The 17,652-nt window shown below is 38.7% G+C and overlaps 2 pseudogenes; both read left to right on the top strand.

Annotated features, from left to right (window-relative positions):
- Window positions 1-3,331: 3,331 nt before the first annotated feature.
- On the top strand, window positions 3,332-4,956 carry LOC116335421 (annotated as a pseudogene).
- Window positions 4,957-11,992: 7,036 nt separating this feature from the next.
- On the top strand, window positions 11,993-17,138 carry LOC116335481 (annotated as a pseudogene).
- The last annotated feature ends 514 nt before the right edge of the window (window positions 17,139-17,652 follow it).

The raw sequence follows: 17,652 nt of genomic DNA on the forward strand, positions 1-17,652 counted from the left end.
CCTCGCCTCTGTCAGTGCGCCCCGGGGTGGCTGTGGCTACAATGTAGCTTGCCATCACCAGTGTGTGAATGGGTGGATGACTGAATGTGTAAAGCGCTTTGGGGTCCTTAGGGACTAGTAAAGCGCTATACAAATACAGGCCATTTACCATTTAATAATAAACACCTTCATTTAGAAGTGCAATTTGTGTGTACTTGTGTTATCTTTGTCTAATATTTAAATTTGTTTGATCATCTGGAACATTTAAGTCTGGCAAACATAAGATAAAAAAAAAAAAGGGAAATCAGAAGGGGACAAACACTTTTCACACCACTCTCTGTTTGTGTCACAAAGGACATTCAGTGTAAAAGTCTGCCAAATCAAATATAAAGAGCTACTTGTGTTTAGTAGTCAGTCAAAACAGCTTTATTTAAATCTCATGGCTTAGTTTTATGTGTTCCTTTTCTTTTTATGTAATATAAATACTTATGGCAACATGAAAATAAATTACAAGACTGAAAGAAGATTTCTTCTAGAGGACCAGGTACAAAATATTTTTTGTTTAGAGCCACTTTATAGTCCTTCTCTGAGTGTGCACTCAGGTTCTCCAGTGTTCTGAGTATGTGACTTATGTGGTTATGTATTGATCACATAAAGCATATGGGACCATTTCATAGATGAATACCGCTGTTTCTTTGGCTTGATGTGTATCAGGACATACAAAGCTGTTTTATCTTAAAATAATAACCTTGAGGTCATTCTTCCTTTTTTGGTTAGGGTGCTGAAGTCTTTTTTGATAACTGAGTGACTTTAAATTTCAGCTTTCACACAACAGTGCATCACTGGGCTCACAGTAATTTCCCCACATGCTTGCAGAAATAGTGTTTATTTGTGATGGCCTTATCAGAAGCAGGCATTTAACACAATAAATGAGAAAAAATGTATATTCAGCATATTAATATATTTTACAATGAGTTCAGATGTTTTCAAATTTATTTTAAAATCACATAGAAAAGTAATTGTTGGCCTTGTAGTGGCAGAAGAAACTCTACAAACTGTATCTGGATATATTTACTTATCTGGATGTCACCTGATAAAAAGCAAGTTCCTCCTTTGCCTCTGAGTTAATTTCAGGATATTTTATTTTCATCTTGCTCATTTTCAAAATATCATTGCACCCTCGAAGGTACCTGAATGCATTCTGTTCCTTTAACACAGGAAGAAGCTGCCCTTATGCTTTTGTCAGATTTTAGGAATTTACCCACACAGAACCACGCCTAGCTCTTGCGCAGTGAACCAGTCACTTCCTGTGGATACACAGTAAGCCGTTAAAATCAAAAATAGCTCACTGGTTCAAATGTGCCATTTCAGAATGGCAGGAAGACAAGTTGAATACAATATATGTCTTTAAAGTAGACATTGAATTGAATCCAAACAAGTGAAAAGTTAAACTGAGTTTGTGTCTGTTTCTGGGCCACATGTTCTCATCCCAAAACGTAACATATTACGCTATGTGAAAAGTCATCGGTATGTTACGCTTTCGGCCACCCAGCACGTCTCTATGTTGCGCGTTCGGAAACTTGAGAACTGTTTGGACTGAATCTACACATTTACATTTAATTTACTTTCTCATCATGAATTGCATCATTCTATTGGATTCCAGCGTATCATAAGGAAACACGAAAGATTACTTTTCGCGTTCCTATGAGACGCCTTATGACGTGACAAATCGTCGGTATGTCATGCGTCATTTGGAGTTTGGATTATCTGAAAAGTTTTAACTATATTATTATTATTATTGTTATAATTATTATTATTATTATTATTATTATTATTATTATTATTATTATTATTATTATTATTATTATGCCATCCATGTTCTTCTGCTCATCTACTTTAGGCCTATCCCAGCTGGGGTATAGAGGTGGGGTGCAAACTGTACAGTTCACCAGTCTATCAGAGGGCTAACATAGAGAGACAGACAGCCATTTGAACTCACATTCACACCTAAAGTCAATTTTAGAATCACCAATTAGCCTAACATGCAGGTCTTTAGACTGTGGAAGGAAGGCACAGAACTCACGTGGGTACACGGAGGGCATGTACCTGTACACACAAAGGCCCTGGCCAGTGTCTGGATTTGAAACTAATGTGGTGGGTAACAGTGCATACCAATAACTGTCCCACCCATTGTTATTTATTAATTTAGAGTTCAGTAAAACACATATAAGGTAAATATATAAAATATAAAATAAAATCCATGTGTTACATATTGAATGTAATGTGCAATATGTTGGTATCCTTATTAGTTTCTGGTAACACTTCTCAGGAATGAGCCTTTGCTCCATGGCACACTGATCTATTCTCCACAGATGTTTTGGTGTTTTACAAATAAGCAATATTTTGAAAGAAATATGGAATCATATTAAGATATCACTATCTTACTTGTTGTTAGTTCAACTGGAAAAAGAAAAAAGGTAAAAATTATTGTGGTGAGATAAAGGAAGTGTTCGTGGAGAACTGAAATGAACTAACATGTCACAAAGAAAAGCACATTTTATGTTTTTAAAAACAATTAGAAGGTTGTGCTTCTGTCTGCAGTCAGAGGTAAGTGGGTGGTCCCTTTGAGGGGGATTTGAAAATGAAAAACTGAAAGACTCAGACACACTCCAAAAGTGTTTTGTAGCCCTGTATTAATCAGCTGGACAGCAGCAAAATCAGGTAAGATATTTATATATATTTATATGATTATATGTGTATTAGATTACAGATCACACTATATGCTGAATTTTGTAATATGCAAAATTCTTGAGCCACCCTTCATTTTCTTAATATTTGGCTTCCAAGCTTCCAGATTAATTTTTTTAATTGGTCTTGAAAATATGAGAAAGGAACAAGAAAGCTTACATAAGAGAGTTCAGGCTATGTTGGAGAATAAAGGTGTTAATACCAAATATCAACTTTAAGTTTGTTAGAATTGTGAAAAAAAAACCAAACTTATTTTTGCCATGTGTATTGTATTTTCACGTGTTTGTACATGATTTAGTAAATATTTGCACTTATTTCCCATTTTTCCAGAAAACTATAAAGAAATGAAGGGTGGCTCAAAACTGTTGTGCAATACTGTAGCTTTTGTAACTTAGAAAGAATATGACAATACTGAATAATGTCAAAGCATGTACAGCTCCTCTGGGATACTGTCAGAGTTGAAGCTCTGACCTGGGCGTGTCTGTGAAAGTCTTTTTTATACTTAATAGTCACTGCACTGAAGATTCTAAGAACCCTTGATACCTTCTTGCCAAATGGCAAAAAGTTTAAATATATAAAGACAAGGAACTAGTGGGGGTAGTGACGGATTTGCTGCTTTCAAGGAAAAATAAAACAGGTAATGACAAGGCAGTGACAAAATACGGAGAGTATAGTAATACATATGAAAATCTTAATTATTTGATTTTCATATGAATATATTTTTCAACTTGCTTCACTTTTGACAGCTAATTTGTTCAGTTTATTTATTTTTTCAGTGAATTACACAAAGAAGAAGCATGGACAAAGAGACAAAGTTTATGATAACTTATCTGCTTTTTGCAGGTAATGAGCCAGTTTTTTATTTACAATTGTTTTATAAGTGCTCTATACCTTTATAAATGACATTCGCTTAATTCTCTTTCAGTCATCTGTAGCTCCGTGTCCAGTGATGAATGGAAGGCCACTGTTGTAAAAAGCATTGACGCTCTGGTTACATCCTGTGTTGTGGTACCGTGTTCATTCTCCCATACTGGAGGAAACCTGCCTACATCCAGACTCAGAGGAATCTGGCATGAAAAAGATGAAAAAAAAAAAAAACATCTATCATGAGGATCCTATACTGATTACGGACAGCTTTAAGGACCGAACAAAGATGTTGGGAGAGCTGGGCCAGAACAACTGCAGTTTGGAAATAACTGATGTTAGAAATCATGACAATGGCCCTTTCTGTTTCAGAGTTGAACTAGTGCGAACAGAAGGCAATGAACCCACCAAGGACATGTTCTCCTTTGTTGAAGACTGCGTCGAGTTGAACATGCTCAGTATGTCACAAGCTTTCCATGACTTCAAACATCTATACCAGTTTTCTATTAAATCACTTTGCCTCTTACTTTATGTCTGACTTTTTCATTTTCAGCTGAGCCTGCAGAGCCTACATTGATCCAACCAATGGCAGCCACTCAAGGAGAGCCCTACACTGTCATCTGTTCAGTCATGCACACCTGTCCAACCCATGTACCAACACTTACATGGAATTGGAAGACAGAAGGGATCATTGTATACCATAGACTAATTCATTCTGGCAACTGGGAGACACAGTCCATCCTGACATTTATTCCTGAGGAGACGGATGATAACAGAGAGCTGACATGCACAGCTGCATTTAATGAGAAGAAAACATCCTCCTCAAAATTCACACTGAACGTAAAACGTGAGATCCTTTCAGTTCTTCACTTCCAATATGTTGGTTCACCTTAACGTTGCATGATTAAGAAAATGTTAATATCACTATTAAAAGTATCTTTCAATGACTGTATGCATTCTTAATGATATCATAAATTCTGTCTATTTCCAGGTATTGAGAACTATAATCACATCATCATTCCTGCTGTAGTGGGGATTGGTACAGCTCTGCTCTTTGGCATCTTCTGCATTTTCATGGCAAAAAAATACAAGTGAGTCATTTTATAGAGAATCAAGCTTTCTGTTAACAAGGAGACATTTTTCCTCTCATCAGTTCTACAGTACGCTCTTTAATATACGTTTTTTTGTTCTGTTTAAGGAACCGCATTGCAGAGCTTCAAAATCAAGAAGGAACGTAAGTAGAAAAATATTTTGGATCAGATACAGTTGGTTTCTGAGCCTGTCATCATATATGATAACAATATAATGATTGTTTTCATTTCTCACAGCATGTGGAACAGGCTTTCCAGATTATCTCGCAGGTGAGAAAAAAACGTTTCTTTTCTTTTGTTTTTACAGTTTGGGGCATTAAATACGCATGCATGTTTTGATGTTTTTAATGCAAAATATTTGGAATTGTACATCCACACGTTTTCAAACTTTCATTTCTAACTAAATTACTCACGTCCTTCTGATTAAAGGCTTTAAAGTTTTTGGTTCTCCACTGACTTCACTGCTAACTTTGCGAGCACAAATGCCTCAGTGGTCTCACAGTCATTTTAAGCAACAGGGCAGATTTATTTTTGTTGGTGGTTTTGATATTAAATTTAAAATGATATCTCATTTTCTGTTCTTGTTTTTCTGTGGTTTCATCAGGGGAAGACGCTGAAGGTGAGATAAGATAAATGAATGCTGTTTTAATATGCACTTCATTATGTTATTACTTAATTACTTTTCAGCATTATCTACAGTCAAAATTTTATCATATCTTTACACAAACAAAGAGTTGAGTTAGGTTTGCAGGCGTCTTCCTTGAAGTGGTCGATTTTACTTCCCCCTAGTTTCAAAAGTCTTAGAAACTGATGTAGAGTTAGAGACACATTATGCATTTTGTTTTTCTTTTTAGTTGTTTTTCAGTTTTTGAAAGTTCCTTGTGTGCCATGTTTTGTTTTCCTTCCCATCTTTGAAGGCTTCCAGCCTACTTGTTCAAAGGACAGAAACAGAATAGTCCTGTTCCCTTCTGTTTCTGTATCTTGTTCCTTTGCTTGAACTTAAAATCGCACATATATACTTCAAACCTGTATTTTCTTATTTTTCAGTCAATTAAATGAAATCAAGAAGGGGACCAAATTCAAATGGTTACATTCTTCTTCCCATTTGCATATCAGCTTCAGGAAAAATAAATGAATAATAGGAAAATTGTAAAAAAAATACAAAAATTTAATATAAAAAGCTATAAGAAAAAAGGAAGAGAGGAACAGCTTTTTCTTCAATGATTAGCTTCTACCCTTTTTCATTAACCACCGTGATGCTTTCTCTTTGTTTTCATGCTTGAAAGGATGCGCTATCATGTTTGGTTTATGCCAGAAATGTTAACTGAGCATGTAGCAATGTAAGCCCACAACTTCCTGTTTTCTAAATAGATGTATCAGTACTGTAAGCCTATTTTTGAACAATAAATCTTCATCTGTCCTGAGATCGAATTTATTGCTTAAACAATAAAGACCTTCAGTATTCAGTGAAATTTAAATTTAATTTACAATTACATAATATTCAACAGTGAGTAAAGTACCTTTTTTATTCAGATCAAATACAATATGAATACAGTGTGTGTTGCATATTACTGTTAAACTGAGGAAGAACTCAAATAATAAGAAACCTGGTCCCTGTGGTGGTAGACAAACAGAAGAAGACGGCCGTAGTGATAGATGTAGCGGTTCCCAATGACAGCAACATCAAGAAGAAGGAACAGCTCAAGAAATAACAAGGACTCAGAGAAGAGCTCGAGAAAATGTGGAGGGTGAAGGTAACAGTGGTCCCAGTGGTAATCGGAGCACTAGGTGTGATGACTCCCAAACTAGGCGAGTGGCTCCAGCAGATCCCGGGAACAACATCGGAGATCTCTGTCCAGAAGAGCGCAGTCCTAGAAACAGCTAAGATACTGCGCAGGACCGTCAACCTCCCAGGCCTCTGTTAGAGGACCCGAGCTTGAAGGATAGACGGCCCGCAGGGGCGAGCGAGGATATATATATGTATATATACAGGGGAGGCGTCTGCCTCCCTTGCAATGGCACCGCAGACCACACCCTGCCACACACTGTTACACAGACTAAGGAACAGTACACACACACACACACAGGGTTCTGGGCTGCAATTTAAGTGTACTTTGTAAAAATTATTTTGTTTTTACCCTTCCCAGGCTGATGTTTCCCACCCAGCTCCTGCTCTGTCTGGGAAAATAATTCCCTAGGTCCTTTTTGGCACCAACAACTGGTTCTGCTCATCCTGTGTGCAAGTGTCACGACTCACAAGATATAATTTTCAGGTTGTGTAGCAAAAGACTGGACCCAGTCACTTACTGAATGATAATGGTAAGGTTAATTACATTTAAAAAAACAACAAAGTGTAAACAGTTCCCAATGAATCGTGAATCGCTCCATGGCGACAATCTCAGCTTCCCCTGCAAATAATCAGTTTCTGACACAAATTCTCCACAGCTCCCAAATAAATATTTAGAATCGCTTACAGGACCCTCCAACACTCTCCGGGGTTTCCTGAGCACAACAAATCACAGCAATTATTTTCCTTCACCTTCACAAGATATCAGACAATTTCACCTCTTGCATCAGTCAGAGAAGCACTGACTATTGTCACTCGACAATCCAGTGCTGACTGAAGCCCAGCCATTTGGTTAAATAGTACGCCCTCTCAGGCCCCGATGCTGCACAAAGACTAGGATACAGGCAAACACACAAACACACAGATAGGGGAGGGAGAGACAGGGAGCTATAGGGAAAAAAACAGAAATGGCAGGTTCAGCCAGCAAGGTCAGAGGGACCGTGACAATACAGTTACAATATTATAACTGATAACTGAAAATATATCAGCTTACAACTACTTATAATCATTACAAAATGCAGAAGCCGTAGTGCTACGTCAGGGCACACCACTTGACCATCAGTTTTTATCAATTGGTCAAACGCGTGGATACAATTATATCTGGCCCTCGGATTCATTGGCTGGTGACATTTGCCATTCCTCTCGGCAGCCTCTCCATAAATACTCCACCCTCCATTGGGCCGGGTGGCATAGCAGGCTGGAACAGCTTTTCCTATCCAGCATGTCAAATAGCTGACATGGCTGCACCAGTGTACTGTGATGTTTCACCAACATGTGCCAGATGCTGTTCCTGCCATCCATGTTGACATTACCAGAGACAGCCCCTGCCAGAACAGGAACTAAGACTCTAAAAATCTGTGCCTGTTTTTTGATGGTTTCTATTTATTAATGAATATTAGGGGCAAATTATGACTTTTTACATTTTGTATGTCTTCTTATCTTTACTAGCCACTCTCTAAATCACACTCTAACTGCAATTAAGAAACCAAAATTCTTAGACATTGTTGATTCTGTGACTTTATAAAATCCTCTAGGTAAAGGTTGACTTAATTTCCTGATTTATTCTGTAATCTCTGGTCTTTCTGTACTTCCCTCCGTTCATTTGCTGCCATTGTCCATTCTAATTGATTGTAATTCATTGTTTATACTCAGCTGCTGCCTTTGACTCAGTATTTTGAATTTTTTATGTACTTATAATAAATAGTCTTTAAATTCACAAATTAATTATGTTCTTGTTCCTGAGTATATTATGTTTAAGTAACCCTGAGTTTGTTAGTTATAGCTCTTGATTTCTTGTTATATGTTAGTTCTTCTTTTTGTCTTCAGTCTGTCCTCGTCTCTGTGTCCTGTCGTCAGTAGAATTATACTGTGTAGCATCTGATTGATATGTGAGGAATACTTATGTAATAGGATAACAAACATCTCATATCAAATAATTAAACTATAAATAGCAGGACACTGAATTTACTGAATAGCTGGATGAACATGAAAAATATTTCTTTCAATTTTAGATTCACATATCCAGCTCATTTTCTTCTTAAAGTGTAACTCACTGATGCATCACCACAGATCATCTTTAAGAGTTGTAACCCGCGTGTGTAGTGTTAAATAGGGGCTGCCAAACAGAATCTTGCACAGGGCCTCAAAAAAGTTAGAAACGGCCCTGTCCCATTTCCAGTGAAGGATTTTTTGTATCCGCCATTTTATCCTGGTCATGTTTTTGTATGTTAGTAAGACACTGTCCTTCTTTCTAGTATTCCAGTGAAGTGGGTGGTTCCAGCTGGAAGGATTGAAAATCCTCCTGAAAGAGTCAGAGATGATGTCAGCGATTTGCAGAGACAAACAACTGAGGATAAGCAGGTAAAACAGCACTGTAATGACAATAGAATAGATCAGAGTATGAACTGTGGGACGGTAGCTTTGTGTTTAAGTTTTGTGCTGAGGTTGAAAGTGACCACCTCGATCATGAGCAGTAGCGGTCTGTCGTGATGAAGCGAGAGTTGAGCCGAAAGGCGATACTTTAGGTCTACATGTTAGCCATGCTCGGACCGAGGCAGGGCTGGACTGGTAATCTGGCAAACCGGGCATTTTCCCGGTGGACAGGCGCACTTTGGGGCTGATGGACCGGCCATGAAGCACTGGCAGCAGCCCGTTCCTTCATTTTCACAAATCAAATTTTTCACGCAGCTTGTAGAAAAAAGGTTTAGTTTGGAATAAAGTGGAGAGAAAGGTTTAGGGAATTTTTCACGTCACTGCGAGCCGATTTAAGCCTAAACAGTAACACATGATACGCAGTCCTGTTTGTTTATTAATCACCAGGGGATGTCGCATAAAAAGAGATCAAAAAGGCAAAACCGTGTGCCGTAGCCAGGGGTTAAAGTCGGTTTTGTTTGTTTGTTTGTTTGTTTTCAGTATTGTTGAAGTTCATTCTTTTCGGGACTCGCACAGCAATAAGCATTTCACTGCATGTCGGACTGTGTATTATTGTAAATGTCACAAATAAAATTTGAATTTGAGCTAGCGCTACAAAAGAGTAAAGGATGTTTAAGTTGCAGGTAATTTCAAGTGCAACAAACATCCGAAAACACACAAACTGTGTGTGTGCTAGCGTCCCTGGGTCGTTTACACAGTGTTTGTTGTTAATAGAGTTTTGAGTCTTGTTTGTTCATTATTATGTTGTTTGTGTTATGTTTACTAGTTCTGCTTGCTTGTGCTTTTAGTTTATCAGTATTTCTATTATAGGTTGTCTTTGTTGTTAATTGGTCCTGTCCATGTCTTTGTTTTGTCTCTGTTTCCCTGAAGGTAAGGACTCCTCGGTGGGATTTGAAAAACTGGAAATTTAAAGCTTGCAGGTAAGTCCTCATGTTTTTAAATCAGATATCAGGTCTGTAGAATTTTTTTTTTTTTTTTTAACTATGTACAGCACTTTGGTCAACCTGTGTTGTTTTTAAATGCGCTTATAAATAAATTGATTGATAGATTGAATGACATTATGTTTTTTATATTGTGAAACCTGCTGCAAAAACAAACTGAGCTAGACTAACTGTGTTATTTAAAGGTCCAATGAATATACTCTACAGGTAATGCCGGATAAACAGGTAGGGCTGCCACGATTAGTCAACTAGTCACGATTACTTCGACTATCAAAATCATCGACGACTAATTTAATAGTCGACGCGTCGTTTGAAGCTTTGTAAGATCCTGAAAGACGCAGGAATAAATGGCCTGTGGCCTGTATTTATATAGCGCTTTACTAGTCCCTAAGGACCCCAAAGCGCTTTACATATCCAGTCATCCACCCATTCACACACACATTCACACACTGGTGATGGCAAGCTACATTGTAGCCACAGCCACCCTGGGGCGCACTGACAGAGGCGAGGCTGCCGGACACTGGCGCCACCGGGCCCTCTGACCACCACCAGTAGGCAACGGGTGAAGTGTCTTGCCCAAGGACACAACGACCGAGACTGTCCGAGCCGGGGCTCGAACCGGCAACCTTCCGATTACAAGGCGAACTCCCAACTCTTGAGCCACGATCGCCCCCAGAATAAGTAGTAGGATTTAAGAGTGTAATACCGGACTGAAACAGAAGATGGCAGCAATGCATGTACAAGGATGCCAGCTGCCGTTAAACCCCAAAGAAGAGGAAGCAGTCTCCGGTATCGTAGCGGTGTCCAAATCCAGAGGCCGCATCCTTCAGAGGCCGCATTTATAGGCCGATTATGTGACAGCAATGCAACAAAGGCTGTCCAAATTCGAAGACTCCTCCAAATGCAGCCGACAAATGCGACCTTCATTTCCCCAGATTTGAAGGATGGGTCGGGTGTATCCTTCATGGCCCAGCCCATCCCAGAATTCATAGTGCGGCCCAGCCAACTCCAGATTCCAACAATGGCGGCAGCTACTTAGTTTTAATATTACTCTTTCTGGGTCACAAAATAAACTTTTAAGATATTTCCAGGCGAGGATGTAGCTGTGTAAACTTCAAATATCTGCTCGATTTATCAAGACATCACATATTTGCAAAAGTGCTCCGACGTTTTCGGAGACGAGGGTCACTAGAGCCGATGAGAACAGCGAACTCCCGGCACATCATTTTCAGACCCCCCCACGGGCTTTCGCTACTCGGTTTAAACATGATATATAAGTCACTTAGCTAACTTAAAATTGTTATTGTTTGGCTTTTTTCAGTGTTTGATTTGTTCCTGAATAAATCGGTTTGGCTAAGATTAAAGTTATTGTTTTCACACAGCTGAGCAAACATCAAAGGCAAAACTGATTAAACAGAAATGTGATATGGTAGAATTTACTCCAGTGTCCTCTTAAATTTTATATAGCAAGAGGCAGACGGCTAAGTTTATTTAACTCCACCGAGACAATCTGCAAATTTCATTAAAAGTTTAAAAAGCTATCATGTTGTCTTTATTTTTAGTTAGCACTAGGGATGGGTACCGGTGTCCGGTTCTGACATAAACGGTAGTAACCAGACCGAAAAGCAGCGCACATTTCGGTGCTTTATTTCGGTGCTTTTTTTTTCCTGAGCCAATTCTAGCCAATCATTTTACGTTTCCGAGGATAGTAGGCGGGGCCAGGTACGTACGTCCTTTTAGAGCAGAGCTACAGATTAAAAATGCCCAAGGCGAAGCGGTCACAAGTCTTGCTGTACTTCACAGCAAAAGATGCAAACTCAGCAGCCTGCAACAAGTGCTTTAAGCTGATACTGTGATACTGTCAAAGGAGGTAACACCTCAAATCTGATCAAACACCTGGCGACGCATAGCGTTTTTTTTTTTAAAGCCGAGAAATGCGCCGTGTTTGATAGCTTGCCGCGAGACCTCACACCGTGCACATCTACTGCGGGTGTGGTGCCTGTTATCGGACCCGGAGTTAGCAACATCCCCCAAAAACCCGAAGAGTAGAGTCCTGGCCCCTAGCCCTGTCAGTGTAGCAGAAATGATGACGGATGATGATGGCAGCAGCAGCCGTTCTCCTCTGCGTGAGTAGCTTCATGTTGTTCGTGTGTAATTAACGTTGAGTACGCTAACCACATTATTACATTAATGCATGTAAGGTGAACTAGCAAACACTGTCGTAGTTACATGCGGCTGTCTTCTTGTTTGATGGCAGATACTCCCTTCACCCTGGCCAAAAGGCTAAAATGACCAAAGAAAAGTGGAAAACAGTTAAACATGAGAGGTTTTGGACAAAGTTGTGTTTTTTCCATTGTTTAAGCACTGCTTCCAGGCAAGAGTGATACCATATATGCCCTGTAGCTGCAGAAAAGGCTAACATTGTTATCTTTTTACAAAAAAAACAGCTAAACATGAGAGGTTTTTGGACAAAGTTTGTGTTTTTTCCATTGTTTAGGCACTGCTTCCAGGCAAGAGTGATACCATATATGCCCTATAGCTGCAGAAAAGGCTAACATTGTTATCTTTTTACAAAAAAAACAGCTGAACATGAGAGGTTTTTGGACCAATTTTGTGTTCTCCATTCTTTAAGCACCGGTTTGAGCACCGTTTAAGCACCGGCACCGTTTCAAAAGTACCGGTTAGGCACCGGTATCGGATAAAACCTAAACGATACCCATCCCTAGTTAGCACATACCTTAAACACTTCAAGCTGTTATCTAATTATAGTTATATAAGAGCAGATGCATGCTGGTGCAATAAGCTGCACCTTTTACGTCCAATGGATGCTGATCTGATTAGTCGACTAATCGCAAAAATAATCAGTGACTTGTTGACTATCAAAATAATCGTTTGTGGCAGCCCTAGTTAGTATGCTTTACTATGGTGGATTTAAAGTTTAAAAAAAAAAAAAAAAAACGGTGTGTGTGACTGGTGCACAGTGGCCGTCTAGTATAAAAAGTATACTGTCAGTGTGGAAAATGGAAATCCAGGACACCTCAAGAAGCATTGGCTTACATCTTGAATTCAGGCATATAAATCCACAAAGAGCAGCAGGTCAGCTGATCACAGCCTGTACATTATGAAAATCTACTGGAGCACTCAAAAGAAATTATTGTGAATTGTGCTGAAGAACTATTGCTGAGGAGTACTTAAAGAGATTTCAAGAAAGCTTGCCTAAGGGAGTTCAGGCTGTGTTCAAGAATAAAGATGGTCATACCAAATATTGACGTTAAATTTGTTGCAATTATAAAACTCTATTTTTGCTTTACATATTGTATTTCTAGTTTTGTTTGTATATTTCAATAAACCACTATTTATTTCCCATTTTCCCAGCAACACATAATGAAATGAACGGTGGCCCAACACTTATGCACAGTATTGTAGCCTATGTAATTTACCAAGAAATTCGCGACACTGAATGATGTCAAAGTATTTACAGTACTTCTGGCATGAGCTTCTTTCTATATTTTTTTAATGAAGCCTGAGATAGTGATTGGGGACTTTAGGAACCCCTGATACTTTCTTATGATGGCAAAAACATTAAAGGTAGAAATACAGGGAACCTGGGAAGTGAGAGATTTGCTGCTTTCAGAGACAAATAGTACAGGCAAAATATAAACAGCAATATAATAGTACATGTGAGAATGTTAATTATGCCTGTTTTTAATATAAATGTATTTAAAAAGTTTTCTAATTTCTAAAACTGTGTTGTAATTTCCATGTATTGAAGTGATTTTGGTGCATTTATTTATTTATTTGTATTTTTCTTCATGGAAAAATCCTGCATGGTTTTACAGGACCCCTGGGTAGCATGGACAATGAAGCAAAGTTTATGATAACTTGTCTGCTTTTTGCAGGTAACATAATGAGTCACCTCTTTATGTAAAATTGTTTTACAAACTCTGTATACCTTTATTAGAAATATCAGAGGTCATTATTTCAGTGACATTCCCTTAATTCTCTTTCAGCCATCTGTAGCTCCGTGTCCAGTGATGAATGGAAGGCCATTGTTGTAAAAAGCATTGACGCTCTGGTTACATCCTGTGTTGTGGTACCATGTTCATTCTCCCATACTGGAGGAAACCTGCCCATGTCCAGACTCAGAGCGATGTGGCACTATAAAGGCAAAACACCAGATACTAAAGGAAACAACATCTTTCATAGTGATGCTACACTGATTAAGGACAACTTTAAGGGCCGAACAAAGATTTTGGGAGAGCTGGGTCAGAAAAACTGCACCTTAGAAATAACTCCTGTTAGAGATCACGACAATGGCCCTTTCTGTTTCAGAGTTGAACTAGTGCGAACAGAAGGCAATGAACCCACCAAGGACATGTTCTCCTTTGTTGAAGACTGCGTCGAGTTGAACATGCTCAGTATGTCACCAACCTTCCATGACTTCAAACATCTATACCAGTTTTCTATTAAATCACTTTGCCTCTTACTTTATGTCTGCCTTTTTCATTTTCAGCTGAGCCTCCAACGCCTACATTGGTCCAACCAATGGCAGCCACTCAAGGAGAGCCCTACATTGTCATCTGTTCAGTCATGCACACCTGTCCAACTGATGTACCTACACTTACATGGAACTGGAAGACAGAAGGGATCATTATGTTCCATAGATGAATTCATTCTGGCAACTGGGAGACACAGTCCATCCTGACATTTATTCCTGAGGAGAAGGATGATAACAGAGAGCTGACATGCACGGCTGCATTTAATGGAGGGCTGAAATCATCTGCAACTTTCACACTCAGTGTAAAACGTGAGTAGTTTACTTCCAAATTGTTGTTTCACCTTAACTTTGCATGGTTAAGAAAATGTTAACATCACTATTACAAGTATGTTTAGATAACTGAATGCATTCTGGATGTTGAGGTTGTCTGTATTGTAAAGAAGCAAAAAAAAACAAATATAAACTCTCTTTCCAGGTATTGAGAACTATAATCACATCATCATTCCTGCTGTAGTGGGGATTGGTACAGCTCTGCTCTTTGGCATCTTCTGCATTTTCATGGCAAAAAAATACAAGTGAATCATTTTATAGAGAATCAAGCTTTCTGTTAACAAGGAGGAGACATTTTTCCTCTCATCAGTTCTACAGTACGCTCTTTAATATATGTATATTTTTCTGTTTAAGGAACCGTATTGCAGAGCTTCAAAATCAAGAAGGAACGTAAGTAGAAAAATATTTTGGATCAGATGCATTTGGTTTCTGAGCCTGTCATCATATATGATAACAATATAATGATTGTTTTCATTTCTCACAGCATGTGGAACAGGCTTTCCAGATTATCTCGCAGGTGAGAAAAAAAAATCTTTTTTTTTTTTCAATTTACAGTTTGGAGCATTAGATATGCATTTATGCAGGCATTTTGTTTTGTCTTGTTTTTTGTTCATTTGTTTGTTTTTTTTAATCCAATATCTTTTTGGAATTGTACATCCACACAGGTCTTGAGATTATTTAAGTCATTCTGATTAAAGGCCAAAGGGCGTTTTAAGTCTTTGGTACTTCACTCACTTCAGAGATGGTCTAACTTTCCGTGCACAAACGCCTCATTGTCATTGTCTAACAATGATTTCATGTTTTTTTTGTTGGTGGTTTTGATATTAAATGTAAAATGATATCTTATGTTCTGTTCTTTCCTATGTTTTCATCAGGTGAAGATGCTGAAGGTGAGATATAACAAATTAATGTCGTTAAATATCCATGTTATGTTATTGCTTGTCTTGTAACTCTTGTCAGCATTATCTACATTCACAATTTTATCATACTCTACATATTTTTAAACGTTATAAAAATGAAATGCAAGTAAAAAATTCTGACTGAATAAGTTGTGTTAGGTTTTCAGGAGTCCTTCTGCAGTGGTTTATTTCACTTCCCCCTTATTTCCTCTTAGAAATTAATGTAGATTAAGATACACATTATGCATTTTGTTTTTCTTCTTAGTAGTTTTCGAAAGTTCCTTGTGTCTCATGTTTTGTTTTACTTCCCATCTTTGAAGTTTTCCAGCCTATTGTGTTTTCTCACCTATTCCCGTTCCTTTCTGTTTCTCTCCTTTGTTCCTTTGCTTTAACTTAAAATCATACATATATATTTTAAACCTGTATTTTCTTCTTCTTTTTTTTCAGGCAATGGGTGAAATCACTCACAACTGTGAGTAATTAGGCTGCAGACTCTTACGACCAGCGCTCTCAAACACTCATCGCCAGAACGTCAACTAACCCTCGTTAGTGAAGGCTTCACAGTCAGAGATCCTCATTTGTACTAACCTTGTTTTCCTCTGTTCTCAGTAGTCTGTCGGATGCCAGGACCTCACCGACATAAACCTGTCTTCATACAGCCGCTGGTCTGCTCATAGCATCTTCATTTCACGCACCTGCTTGCCTAACTGCCCAGCTTGCTACGGAATAGTGTTTTCGGCCATTACTCATGCCTCACCCGGACCCTTTCCTTCCCCCTACGCTTTGCCTCCCCCTGCACCACGTAAGACTGTTACTAATTACTACCCATCTCTGGATCTACACCTGGAGCTCTTTTTAATCCCTGTCTTCCTTGTTTCAGTGGCTCAGGGAGCCCCGCTTTGCAATCCTCCCTTGCCCTGCAGTACAGGGTTCCAGCTCTGGAAAATACCCAGTGTCAGGTTCCCTGGCTGCTGCCCCTGACGACAAGAGACTAATTCACTGGACTCTCCCACAGCACAATTCTTGTTCATAGCTCATGGTCACGGTTTACATTGTTGTGCCTTTCTTAGCGCTGTCTAGTTAAATCTTAGTATATACTAGTTCATTGCTTGCCATAGAAATGTTTGAGTTGTTTTCATAGTGTTAGTGTTTGGCGCTCCACAGAAAGTATTGTGAATATTTTCATAGCGTAACTCTAGTGACCTGTGCTCCTCAGTATCATTGAAGTTCATAGTTTATTCTAGCATTTGTTTTTTAATTTCCTCCAGAGGTTATATTAGTGCCTCTCGCTCTTAATTCATGGTTTTTGTTTTTTTGCGATTAACTACTCCCCACTGTGTGTCACACCTTGTTTTCTGCAATAAACAATCGCGTTACATTCACACTGCGTCTCGGAGTGTTGTCTGCGCCCGAGTCCATTCCCCTGTGTTGGCCACCCGGCCGTGACACAAAGTCAAATGGTTACATTCTTTTTTTTACATGCAATTCAATTCAATTCAATTTTATTTATATACCGCCAAATCACAACAACAGTCGCCTCAAGGCGCTTTATATTGCACAGTAAATTGTACAATAATAGATACAGAGAAAAACCCAACAATCATATGACCCCCTATGAGCAAGCAATTTGGCATCACTGGGAAGGAAAAACTCCCTTTTAACAGGAAGAAACCTCCGACAGAACCAGGCTCAGGGAGGGGCGGGGCCATCTGCTGCGGCCGGTTGGGGTGAGAGAAAGAAGACAGGATAAAGACATGCTGTGACACGCTTGCAAAACACAAAGTGAATATGAAGAAGTATCAACATATAAAGAGGGGAATGGCTTTTTCTCGACAGTTAGCTTCAAGCATTTTTTAATCAACTAATATGATGCTTTCTCTTTGTTTTCATACTTTAAAGGTTGCACTATTGTTTCCCAGAATGTTAACTGCGCATGTATCAATGTAATCCTACCACTTCCTGATTTCTAAACAGATGTGTCAATACTGTAGACCTGTTTTTGAACATTAAATCTTCATTTGTG

Source organism: Oreochromis aureus, linkage group 11, assembly GCF_013358895.1.
Source record: "Oreochromis aureus strain Israel breed Guangdong linkage group 11, ZZ_aureus, whole genome shotgun sequence".
NCBI classification, from domain to species: Eukaryota; Metazoa; Chordata; class Actinopteri; order Cichliformes; family Cichlidae; genus Oreochromis; species Oreochromis aureus.